Source organism: Rattus rattus, chromosome 13 (genome assembly GCF_011064425.1).
Source record: "Rattus rattus isolate New Zealand chromosome 13, Rrattus_CSIRO_v1, whole genome shotgun sequence".
NCBI lineage: Eukaryota > Metazoa > Chordata > Mammalia > Rodentia > Muridae > Rattus > Rattus rattus.
The window spans coordinates 18,209,223-18,223,512 of record NC_046166.1 but is presented as its reverse complement, the minus strand read 5'-3'; the positions used below and the strand labels follow the sequence as shown (position 1 = coordinate 18,223,512).

Here is a 14,290-nt window from a genome sequence, read left to right as displayed (position 1 = left end):
ACCAGATGGGGCCTTAGACCTGGAAGGAGAAGTGGACAATGCAACCCTATCCCTAAGCCAAAAGTCATTCCTAACTGATAAGCACTTGCAAATGAAAAATTACCCCATGGGTGTCTCCCTAGGGAAACTATTCTCCCAGCAGTAGATGACCAACATAAAACAAACACAATAGCATCTTTTGATCTTCTTGCACCATAATGTCATGTTAGAGATTTTTTAATATTATTTTTATTTTTATTTAATTGTTTTTACTCTACATGTTTGTGTATATATCATTTCAGTTTTGTGCTTGTATAGGATCCCTCACTGTGCTGCCAACTGAATCTCTTCATCTAGATCTGCTTCTGGTGTCGTATCTTGGGCTCTTTTCCGTCTGTTAATATTTGTTCTACTCCAGTTGTTTCCATTTGTTTTATCTTAGTCTAATTTATTTTATTTTCTCACTCTCTCGTAGATACTTGATTTTAAGTGGAAGACATAAAGAGGGTGGATCCAGATGGGAAGAGAAGTGTGCAGGAAATGGGAGGAGTAGAGAAGTGTTTGAAAAGGAAAAAAAACAGTTGTAAATTAAGGCAAGTACATAAGTATCACTATTATGGAAGTACATATAGATCATTACTAGATAAGTCAAAGTATGACTATCTCATGGGAAGAAAGATGAAGATGTAATCGTACAAGGGAATCTGGCCTTGTTTTTTTTTTTTTTTTGGTAGGTTGTAAAACCATAATTACTGACCAGTGTGACATATATGTGAAGAAGTATCCCATGAGAACTCATTAAATGTAATGAGTTCTTATAGTATAATGATACTATAAGAGAATGACCTGATTGGAGATGCTACTCTTTTGCAAGATGAAACAAAGACAAATAAAAATTATGAGTTATATAAATCACAACAAAATTCCATTTTCAAAAAACAAAATTTAGAAATATAAAATAGAAGACAGGGACTTGCAAGATGAATGATGAAGACACACTATCATCCCAGGAACAACAGTAGAAACTGAACTAAGGAAATTAACATGAATGTTAGCAGATGGAAATGTTTCAGATGGAAAAGTTTTTTCTATTTAGAAATTTGTTTGTCCCATCTTGCTTGAAACCCACAAATCACAATAATAATAAATTAAAAATAAAATCTTTGAGGAGAAAATGAGTTATTTATGTCAAGAAAACACAGCCATATGCTAAGTAAGGGTTGTAAGAAGAACATTGACTGTAGATGTTTTCAACTGTGGAGGACACCGGTTTCCTAACATTTGGGAACCCCTGTCATTTCTACTTAGAAGAGAGGCATTAAGTGCCCTCTTGGCGATAGACCACATATTTCCTTCAGTTACTGTGTAAATAAGTTATTGATTTTACATATTTAACAGTATAATCAAACACTTTGCAATTCCCTGTGGTCAGAGAGTTCCAATGAAGTAAAAAAGAGATTCAAAATCACACACTTTTGCTTGAGAAATTTTAATTTTAGTACTTACAATATTTGTCATTCTAGAGAAAGCCTAGTTGGCCAAATTGTTACTTACTTATGACTATGAATTATGAAGATATTTAGGGGCAAATATCAGACACTTGCCCTCCAGGAACTCCTTCCAGAGAACAGAAAAATGTACATAAAGGCACAGTGTTCATTTTGCTTTTAAAAATCTTCAGGAAGACACCTTTGCTAGAATATCCCATCAGATCTGTTCTTTATTGCCTTGTAGATGACTTAGATTCCAAGACAGAGTATCCAGCACAGAAATGTCTTCAATTATAAATTCAGTGTTACAGGAGCCCCCTTCCTCTACTTAACGTGCCATCTCCATGCCAGTAGAGGAAAAGTGAAAGACATATGAGAATCCCATCCTTGGAAGAACATAGTTTCTTCTCTTAGTCTGTAACCATGACCTCCAGTGGGCAAGCAAGTCAACATGGCTCCCAATGTGTGTGTGTGTGTGTGTGTGTGTGTGTGTGTGTGTGTGTGTGTGTGTGTGTGTGTGTGCATGCATTTGGTATGGCCATTCTACAACACACATTCAAAATGAAATTGCAGTCATCATCTTCTCCTATTACCTCTTGACTACTGGCATGACACATCACATGCTAAATTCTCAGAGCTGTTAATTTTGTCCTCCTAATTTATCATCGAGTCTTATTGATATCATAGCACAAATCATTACCAGCTGTTATTGTCTTTCCTCGGGACTAAGAAAATAGTTCCCAAATTGGTTGACTCACAATGATCAGAAAGACTTCCAGGATATTTTAAAATAAAACTTGTGACGATCTCATTTCCTACTTCTATTTAAAATCCTTTATTGGACCTCTCTTTTGCTTAACAACATTCTGCATGAACTATTACCCTGTAGTATTTTCAGTCACATGGAATATGTACAGACTTGAAAATATTCTATTTGCAATTCTTCTATTTCCTTTTCATTTTCTGCCTTTGAATAATGCTACATATTTCTCCTATTCATACTCTTTCTGTATTTGTATGGCTGTGCTCACATGTTTGCATATATGTACATACATATTTTGTATATATATATATATGTGCATGTAGATACATATGTAAATATTTCTTCTTCATCATATTTAAAGAGTGATCAACTTATACAAGATTTAAGAAAATATAGAAATAAAAAAGATGCCTATGGAGCCTATCAGTATTAAAATTGCATAACATCATTCATTAAAGACAAAAATCATTATATACTTACTATAACTTTATATTTATCCTTTTCTCCTTCCCTTTTTATCTCTCTCTCCCTTGGTAAGGTCCCGATATGTAGCCTAGACCATCCTCAGCATTTCCAACGTCATGCTTATGCTTCTTGAATTTGTGATATTACAGCAGTACACCATCACACCTGGCACATTCCTTTCTTTCTTGTTCAAGAGACATCCATTCTCTTAAAATATTGTGCTTAACTTTTCAGCGAAGCTGATACACACTTCTCGGTTCTCTTTATTTTATTATACTAGGTTCATATTACACTTCATTGTTACATCAAAGTTTTGTATTGCAAGGATGCAAAAAGTTTGTGCCCTGTGTTATAAACACAAAATTATATATAAATATTTAATACATAATTATGCATATATATATATATATATGTTCCTTAACACTGAAAGCTTTGCTATCCCTCTATGGATTATTTTTGGAGTATATTTAATGTTTTGAGCACTGACACAGTTGTATGCTTGTTTGACTTCATATGCATATATGTATGAGTTTCTTCAGGATATGTACTAGAAAGTAATGTATTTCAGTATATGAACAACTTCAATATTACTGAATATTGTCAAGTTGCATTCTAAAATGGCTGCAGGCCCTTACACTTAGAGTGGCAATATATGACTTTGGTTCCTCATAGCTTTAATATTAAAGATTATAAAATCGTATCACAAGAAGCTGGCAAGATGACTCAGCTGCTCAAGAGCTTGCTGGACAGGCACAAAGACCTGAGTTTAGATTTACATCCAAGAAAAAACAATCAGTATAGTACCGCATGCTTGTAATCTCTGCACAAAAATGAATGCACATACCCTATGTTCTAAACTATATTTACTCAATTACTAAAACTAGAAATGTTTACATATGGATATTAGTCATTTGACTTTCCTCTCAAGTTGACTTTATTTGCTCATTTAAATATTCAATGAGTATGTTTTCTATAATCTTGGGCTGGTTGTGTATGTGGTAGATGTTACCCTCAAAACAGCAACTTCCTTTTCATTCTAGCTCATGAACTGTGTTTTGGCAGACCCAGATGCCTAACATTTGATGCCTTGTCTTAGTTATGGTTTCCATTGCTGTGAACACACACCATGACTAGGGTAAGTCTTCTAAAGGTAAGCATTTAATTGGTGCTGGCTTATAGTTTCAGAGGTTCAGTGCATTATCAAGGTGGGAAGTGTGGCAGGCTGACGAGGTGCTGGAGGAGCCACGTGTTCTGCATCCGGATCCAAAGGCAGAAACAGGAGACTGTCTTTGTCTTCTGCAGGCAATCACAAGGGGGCGTGGGTCTTTCCGCCCTAGGCAAAGCTTAAGCATAGGAACCCAAAGCCCATCCCCATATTATACACTTCCTTGAAAAAGGCCAACCCTCACAGTGCCACTTTCCATGGGCCAAATATATTCAAACCACTACAATGTCAAATAAATACTGTTTCATGTCATCTGTTGCTTCTTTAGAAAATTTGATCTACATTAATATTCTTCTAGAAATTTCTCTCTATGAATCTAAAGTTTTTCATTTATATTTTGTGTACATTTTTATGTTGATGTCATTTCATTCTATACACAGCATAAGAATAGGGATCTGGTGTCCTGATTTCCCCCAAACAATATAATTTAACAGAGCAGAGATTTCCAAGCTGTAGCCTATGGGGCAGCTTCTGGCTTTATAAATAAAGTTTTATTAGAACATGGCTTATACATGTATGCCCATTGTCCCAGGCTGCTTTTCTTCTGCAGCTACTAAATGGATTGTTATAGCAGATGTGGTAGAGCCCCATGCCTAAATGATTACAACTGAGAATAAAAGAAATAATTTCCCAACACTTCCATCATTTTTTCCCCTATTTAAGTAGTGGCTTGTTATACACCAGACTCCCATGAAAGGCTGCATCATGATCTTTATTTCTTATTCCTGCTGAAAGTTTCCTTGATCACCATGTCAGCACTGTTTGCTTCAAGTTACCAGTCTTGTGCCGTATTTACTATCTATCTCCAGTCTCTTTCATTATTTTCCTCTAAAATTTTCCTGATGGTTCCCACAAATGTACTCATCCATCAGAATTTAACTCACTTTCTGTAGCTCTGTGAAAAAGACATTTTAATGTTTCTTTGCATTTGCAAAAGAAAGACATCTTTAACTCAGAGAGTCTTTCATCCCTTACGTGATTTATCTGTCCGTCAATGCTAGCCTTCCTTTTCCATACCTGTAAAACGTTCAAGTTTTCTCCATAATAGGTTTGCATGCCTTTGGTGGGTTGATTCTTAAACATGTTCCCGTGCCCTTCTTTCTCTGTTACCTCTCACACTTTTCTTTTTTTGTACTGTGTGTGGGTAATTTCCTCAGATCCATCTTTCAGCTTCCCTAACGCACTTTTCAAATGTACTTAATCTGCTATTTAACATTCAGTGGGGTTTTCACATCAAAAGTGGTAATTTTATATCAAGAATTTTATTTGAGTCATTTTAAAATATGCCTGCTCTTCGGATCGCTTGCATTTTTTGTAATCCTCATTTTACCCATTTAATTCTTTCAGTGTATTTGCTTTATTATGCTTCTCATATTCTCTTCTCATTCAAACAGCAAACATTTTTAATTTTTATTTCAAATACCATTGTGTTTTTTTGGGGGGAGCAGATAATATACCTTCTAGCAGACAGCCTTTTTATAGAATGACTTTTCATCTGTTGCCAAAGATTCTCTCTGTTTCTCTTTCTCTGTCCTTTTCTCACTCTTTGTGTGTGTGTGTGTGTGTGTGTGTGTGTATGTGTTTCATATACTTTTATATGTTTATGCTGATACTTAACCATGTGCTTGTGTACATGTGCATAAGTATGTTGTATGCACACGCATTAAGCAAACATGCATTTACTTAGAGTGGCTCTTTATGTATTTGTGATACGGTTACAAGACAACTAGAATATTCGAGCAACATGCTGGTATGTAATTGCAAACTCTACAATTGTACGATTTGGAGGAATCAAATTCAGTCATATCAGAATCAAAATTCTTTCTCATTTTGTCTTTTTTTCTTTTAATTCTGTTTTTGTTTAAAATCCTGTCTGACCATGGTAATTAGTAACTAAATTATTGACTAACTTTTGAAATTACACAAAAGTAAGATAGCATAGTAATAGACAATACAGAAGGAAAATATGCTAGTGAGGCTTATGGAATGAAAATAATGACCAATGTCCATGTATTCAGAAGAAAGTGTATTAACAACAGAGAGTTTGGACATGTAGAATATTGACATTGTCCTTTTTTCTCATTCCAAACACAAAATAGCAAGAAGAAGATTGAAGTTTAAATAGTATTCAGCTAATATTTCAAGAAAGGATTGACAATCAGCTATGCCCTCACTAATCACTCTGGCACCAGACCTCACATTGAATTAGTGATCGCATCATCAGTGGGAACTGTGACAATGACAAGTGACATGAACAATGATTATACTCAGAATCACAGGTGGTTGGCTAACTTTATCTTGGAGCAGCATGAAAAGATGAGATCCAAGGGAATTAATTTTCTTTATAAATACGAGAGCTAGCTTGAGACTGTGTGGCTAAAATAACTTCTTGGAACTTGTAAAAAAAAACTGGTTTGGTAAACACTCGCTTAGAGTATTACATGTGGGTTCTCTCCATTTCCCATTGTTGTTTTAGAAGATGTATTATGTGGGAGATGGTAACAAGACCCTGGATCATATAGAAGCATTAACAACTGCTATCGCCAGGTCTGCAGAGGAAGAGGTGCCGATACTAAAGTCTGGTTCCCTAATTGCTTCTTGATTTGTTAATAAAGAAGGCTGGGAACCAATTGCTGAATGGAAGGGACAGGTTCAACTTCCATGTCCCAAAAGGAAAGAGCATCTTAGCGGGGCAGGGTGTGTGTGTGTTTGTGTGTGTGTGTGTGTGTGTGTGTGTGTGTGTGTGTGTGTGTGTGTTGTGGCCAGGTTTTGGAACGAGGATCAAATAGCAATCATGTAACATCTTGGCGCAGCTAGAACCAGCATCCTTAGCTACCAGAGGATGCCTAAGGAGGTCGTCAGGGGCTAGCTGATACAAGCCACTAGGTAAATTTATGGCAGGAGGAGAAATGGAGCTAATAATTGATGAGGGCATGCCTTTCCAGGCAGAAGATTCTGCGCCCAGCAGTTATGGCTAGCTGGCAAATTCTGAAATAATAAAGCTGTCTGTCTGTCCTTTATCTGCGGATTCTAGGGCCTCTGGTGTGGGCTGATGGGATGTTCGACTCCTGGAGCATAAGGCAGATAGAGAGAGAGGCAGGGTTAGGGCTGATTGCCATAGACCCCGGAGCTAAGCAGGATGTGAAAAAGGGAGCTGTGAGGGACTAGAGCAGAGCAGCTCCCTGGTAAGCTGGGTCAGTGCTGGCAGCAGCCCATCTGGAGCTAAGCCAGGAGCTCGGTTGCAGCTCACAGGCTAAGGTGGTAGCATGCTTTTAAAACTACATGCAAGACAGCGGGATATATCCTAATTCATTAAAACCTCTTCCTTTTTCTAAATCTTAACCATGATTGTAGCACCCTCCAAGAGAAGGTAATGTCAGTTAACAAGGGAAAACAAGGGAACCACAGAAATCAACTAAAATGCACTAGCTCACATAACTGAAACCACAGAAATTACCCAAAACATGCCAGCTCACATAACTGAACAATTAAACACATAGGAATATTCAAATGACTTGGAGACAGTGTGCTTAGGAAGACAGAAAAGCAAAATCGTCCAAGACAGTAATGATGCTGGTCATCAGCAAGTTGTATTCCCAAGTTTTGAACATTCTAAAGAGCTAGGGTTTCTACCTTTCAGAAACTTGACCATCTAGAAATGTGAAAGAATAAAAAAAAAAAGGTATGTCTTTAAATTAATCTAGGCTTACATGTAACATGGGAAGATTCAGAACTGTAGAAGGAAGAAAAAGTAGAGTTTTCAGCCGTATCTCAAAACAATGGACAGTTTAAAATTGTCAAAAGCTTTTGTTTAAAGGTATTATAAATATTACGTAAGTAGCCTTGGGGACAGTGGAATTGTAGCAGAACACTAACAATTCTTAACTGACAAAATAACCAGACACTTAAAACAAGATGTACGGCTCAGTCATCATTAGCACTAATTCCCAACAGAAATCAAAACCCTTCATTCCAGAATATATGAGGACATTAAGACATTAATAAATACAAAACATAGAAAAGAAATGGTAACAATGTTAAGAAAGAATATATTTAATTACTTCTCACCTAGGAGAACCAAAGCAAAGAGAACGGATGATGAATTTCTCAAAAGCAGGGTGATGCATGCTCAAGAGGATTTTATACACCAACAAAAGCTTCATCAAGGAAACAAATTTCCAGGTACTGGTACTGACACTGATCTTAAAGTTTATTTAAAGCTGTACTTGAAATAAAATCCAAAGAAAGTGACAAAGGCCAGCAAGAAGATGTAGCCCAAACAGGCTCTTGACCAGTGGATAATGGACCTAAAGAATTACCAAGAACGCCTAGGTAAAGCATATTGCTGAGCCAAAGAAACAGGCTTACAGGAATGCATTTCCCTATTTCTGGTTTTGATGTCTGTGTTTTTCTCCTCCTACATTAAAATACATGAGCAAGGTGTGTGATTTTTAAAGAGTAGATACAATCTCTTTATTATTGAAAGAATATTAAGAACACAAAATACCCTTTCATTGTGTGAACTAGTTAATAATTGTTTAGTAAACACCTTTTAAATGCAAGTATATCCCTAACAACATCAACCGTTTTTCACACTGTGATGTTTAATGCATCAAATGGTCTCCAAAGAGCAAAGCTGTGTTTTCTGTATGAGTGGATTCAACCATGTATTCAATGAAAATCACCTATTAATAGAAGTACTGTTTGGCTCTCATTATAAATTTTAATCATGCACATTTACCAATCTACCATGGTCATACCACTTGATTGAATGAAAGTAACTTACCTGTTTTAATCCCTCTTGAAATAACTTCATATTAACCCAGGCATTGATGCTTTCTGAATAAAATAGTATTGCATATTTAAAACCATGATTATGCAAACAATATAAGACCTTGAAATCACATAAATCCTTGATGCTGAAGCATATGCAGGATAAAAATACTTCTCAATTATTTAAGATCACTGACATTATGAAAAGTGTATATTTCAACCATAATAAAATAAAAGAACACATCAATAAAACAGGGCATTTGGGGAATTTAAAAACACGTGAATGTTAAATGGCACAATCTTAAACAATTAATGGACTGTGGAATAATAAAGGGAAATAGAAAATAATTTGAGACAAATGAAATGAAAACATAGCAAACTAACGTTTATGAGCTAGAGCATAAACTCAAGGAAGCAGAAGATGGACTTCAAAGTTCACTTAAATAAGCAGAATAAAGAAAGTAAGTAAGACAGAGTAGAAATTAATAGACAATCAATGGACAAAGTTCAGAACTGTAAATGGTGCTTTTTTTACAAACATTTATAAAAGTCATAAATATTCTCATACCAAAAATAAGAGAAAACTAAAGGAAAAATATCAACTACAGAAGAGAGAACATAAACTCCTATTTTATAGTTAAATGTGGAATACCACTACATATTAAAGTGTTGATAATTTAGATGTTAAAAAATGTATATGTGTGTATACATATGTGTATGTGTATATGTATGCACATATATCTATATTTCCAAATGTCCATATATCCATATATGCACATATATACACATATGATCATAGATATTAGACTAGCATATGATATAAATATGTATACAGATAATTTCAGCAATATAGTTCAGCAAAACAAATGTTTACCATTATTACGATAGTTTTATTAACATGATGAGATCTACAGTCATCTGAGAGGCAAGCCTACAGTGCAAAGTGCAAAGGTAACTTTTATTCACTAGTTGTAACTGTTATCTCAGAGGTTTACTGCTGAATAAGTCACCCTTTCTATCTTTTTCTGAACTCTGGCTCTCTGGTTCAACTCAGTTCTTCTGGCTTAAACTTCTCTCCAAGCTTACTAATTCCATCTCAGTTTATCACTGAATTGCTCTCCTTGGACTCAATCTAACTCTGGCAGTTTGTTCTAATCTTCCGACTTGTTCTTATTCTTTGGCTTCAACTGCCTCTGCTGGCCTGCACTGAATGGCATAAACTCACTACAGAACTCAACTCAACTCCACTGTGCTGTACCCACTGCACTGAGGCCAGCTGACTCCCTCTCCCTGCACTGCTCTTAAATAGCTTTTCCCTGAGAGTTGGGTATAGCCTATCTTTGACTCATTCTGTCAAATTCTTCTCTGATTCATCAATTTGTCTGCTCCTCAATTAGACATTACTTTAAAACATGACTGCTTTCTTCTGCAAACTAATTTTACCTTAAAGGTGTGTACTAAGTACTTGTTTCCATTCCAGCCAGACCACATAGACCCAGACAGTCTTTGGATGTTATCGCTGGCCAGAGTAGCCATGTTGCTGAGTTACAATCCTCTACACTTCAGGAACTGTTAGAAGAAAGTGTTCATCCTTTGACATGCTTGTGAGAGTTTATTGTGAGGGTTTGTGTTGATATGTTTAATTGTGTTAGGATCACACTAAGGGTTTGCTTGTGTCCTTGACTCTATAAAAAGGATTGGGGTAGAGAGATGGGTCAGTGGTTAAGAGATACTGCTCTTTCAGAGCACTAAGTTAAGTTCCCAGAGCACTAATTGTGTGTCTCACGACCACATTTAACCCAGCTCCGGTGGGCTCTGCTACCTCTGATCTCTCATGTACACACACACACACACACACACACACACACACACACACACACACACACGGGAAAATAAAAATAGTTCTCAGCTAACAGTATACTTATTAGAGAGGGATTGAATATCTTCCTGTGAGGTTGAAGGGTAAGGAGAATTAAAGATCTGCCTCACCACTGTCCAATATTACCCTGAGCATAGTACTCGGGCCACCTATGATATAAAAGTAAACCTACATCCAGACTGACAGGAGTTAAATTACTTCTGTCTATACGTGACATGGTTTGTTTGTTAAAAATTAGGTAATAAAATATGTTAAGCAAGAATGAAAAGAAGAAGTTTAATTCACAAAGATCAGTTATATCCTTGCATTGAGCCAAATGGTCATGAAATTGTAAATGAGATTATAAAATGATTCATGTTGTAAAAATGTCAAAAGAGTGTCATACAAAGAACTTTGACCAACAGAGTACAGACTTTTACATCAAAGACTATTAAACTTGCATAACGAAATTGAGTAAATCTCAGAAAGGAAGACATCCCATATCCATGGACTAGAAATTCTACTACATTTATGATGTCTCTATGCCTCAGGCTGGTCCAGGGAAACAGAGCCACTAACTAGGATGTGTATAAGATGATGTTCTTGGTAATTGCTCAGACAGTTTAGAGACAGCAGACGTCTCCAAGTGCTTACTTAGGAAGATAGAAATACAGGCCAGCAGATGCCAAGGCTCTATTGTGAATCTCACAGCGGAGGAACCAGCAGAACTCAGGAAGCGAGTTCCTCATAGGAAGCTGGCAGGCCAGGGAATGAACAAAGAGCTCAGGATGAGTCTGAAAGGAGAAGAAACCATTTTTTTTTACTTCAAAGAAGTTCTATTCAGACTTTCAACTAAATGAGGAAAAAAATCAACTGGTGAAACAATCAATTTTACTAAGCTTACAAATCCTAACGTTAATCTCATCTGAAACTATCCTCACTTAAACGTCCAGGATAACAATTGACCAAATAGCATTTCTGTGCTCCTCCAGGACCGGTCTACAGGCGGCGTTGTTTTTGGTTCCCATGGTAACTTAAAAGAGAAACTTATTCAAGGTCGATAACCCTTGACGCCCTGCAGATGAAGAAAGAGGATGTCCTCAAATTCCTTGCTGCAGGAACCCACTTAGGTGGCACCAACCTTGACTTTCAGATGGAGCAGTACATCTACAAATGGAAAAGTGAGGGTATCTACACCAAACACCTTAAGAGGACCTGGGAGAAGCTGTTGCCCGCTGCTCGCTCTGTTGTTGCCATTGAGAACCCTGCTGATGTCAGCTTCACCTCTTCCAGGAACACTGGCCAGAGACCTGTGCTGAAGTTCGCTGCTGCCACAGGAGCCACTCCAGTTGCTGGCTGCTTCACACCTGGGACCTTCACTAACCAGATCCAAGCAGCCTTCAGGGAGCCACGGCTTCTAGTGGTGACAAATCCCCGGGCTGACCATCAGCCCCTCACAGAAGCCACTTATGTCAACCTGCCCACCATTGCTCTAACACACTCTCCCCTGCGCTATGTGGACATTGCCATCCTGTGCCACAACAAGGGAGCTCACTCACTGGGTCTGATGTGGTGGATGCTGGCCTGAGAAGTACTCCGCATGCGAGGAACTATCTCCCGTGAGCACCCATGGAAGGTTATGCCTGATCTTTACTTCTACAGAGACACTGAGGAGATTGAGAACGAGGAGTAGGCTGCTGTTGTGAAAGCCCTGACAAAGGAAGAATTCCAGGATGAATGGACTGCACCAGCGCCCGAGTTCACTGCTGCTCAACCTGAGGTGACAGACTGGTCTGAGGGTATACATGGTGCCCTCTGTGCCCATCCAGCAGTACCCCACGGAAGACTGGAGTGCGCAGGCAGCCACTGAGAACTGGTTAGCAGCTCCCATAGCACAGGCCATTGAGTGGGTTGGAGCCACCATTGAGTGGTCCTGAGCTGCTCTGCAGACACCTGAGCCAAAGGAATAAAGGTGGAAGGAAAATAAAGTTCCTAAAAGCTGAAAAAAAATTGACCAAATACCTGGACACTATATGGCTAATGAAGTTCACATATTCATTTAACCATTGTAAGTTCAACTTTTATAAATTGATACTAGACTCAAAACCAATAAAATTCTGTTGTCTTCTTTTGCAGAAATTTACTAGCAGATCCAAGTAGGAAAGCAAGAGAACCAGTGTTAACAAAACAATCATAAGGAAAAAGGAGTGAGTTTACAGAAAATAAATTATCTAATTTCAACCACAATTTTCTACAATACAAAATTTTACAGCAGCTCAAATATCCACAGACTAATGAATAGATGAACAAAGCAAAGTATATTTGTATGATAGAATATTTGTTAGCAATAATTAAGAGTCTTAATCTAAATGCACATACATACAGAGATAGACAGAGACAGAGACAGAGACAGACAGTGACAGAGAAAAACAGAGAGATAGATGATAGAAATAGGTAAATGATAGATAGACAAATGACAGATAGATAAATGACAGATGAAAGATCTTTACCATTCCTACATCTGATGGAGGGCTAATATCCAAAATATACAAAGAACTCAAGAAGTTAGATTCCAGAGAGCCAAATAACCCTATTACAGCCTATTATAAGCCTATTAAAAATGGGATACAAAGCTAAACAAAGAATTTTTAGCTGAGGAATTTCAAATGGCTGAGAAGTACCTAAAGAAATCTTCAACATCCTTAGTCATCAGGGAAATGCAAATCAAAACAACTCTGAGATTCCACCTCACACCAGTCAGAATGGCTGTGATCAAAAACTCAGGTGACAACAGATGCTTGCAGGGATGTGGAGAAAGAGGAACACTCCTCCATTGTTGGTGGGATTGCAGACTGTTACAACCATTCTGGAAAACAGTCTGGAGGTTCCTCAGAAAATTGGACATTGTAATACCTGAGGACCCAGCTACACCTCTCCTGGGCATATACCCAAAAGACGCTCCGACATACAACAAAGACACATGCTCCACTATGTTCATAGCAGCCTTATTTATAATAGCCAGAAGCTGGAAAGAACCCAGATGCCCTTCAACAGAGGAATAGATACAGAAAATGTGGTACATCCACACAATGGAGTACTACTCAGCTATCAAAAACAATGACTTTATGAAATTCATAGGCAAATGGATTGAAGTAGAAAATATCATCCTGAGTGAGGTAACCCAATCACAGAAAAGCACACATGGTATGCACTCACTGATAAGTGGATATTAGCCCAAAAGCTCGAATTACCCAAGATACAATCCACAGACCAAAAGAAATTCAAGAAGAAGGACATCCAAACTGTGAATGCTTCACCCCTTCTTAAAAGGAGGAGCATAAATATTCATAGGAGGGGATATGGAGACAAAGTTTGGAGCAGAGACTGAAGGAATGGTCATTCAGAGTCTGCCCCACATGGATATACAGCCCATATACATGCAGCCACTAAAACTAGGTAAGACTGATGGAGCTAAGAAGTGTATGCTGATAGGAGCCTGATATAGCTGTCTCCTGAGACACACAGCTAGGACATGCTAATTACAGGCGAATGCTAGCAGCAAACCATTGAACTGAGAATGGGGTCCCCCTTGGAAGAGTTAGAGAAAGGATTGAAAGAGCTGAAGGGGTTTGCAACCCCATAAGAACAACAATGGCCATAATAGGTCAACAAACCAGAGCTTCCAGGCACTAAACCACTATCCAAAGACTATACCTGAACTGACTCATGGCTCTAGC

General features: G+C 37.6%; 1 pseudogene; it reads left to right on the top strand.

The window, feature by feature from the left end:
* Positions 1-7,266: 7,266 nt before the first annotated feature.
* On the top strand, positions 7,267-12,490 carry LOC116914967 (annotated as a pseudogene).
* Positions 12,491-14,290: the final 1,800 nt, after the last annotated feature.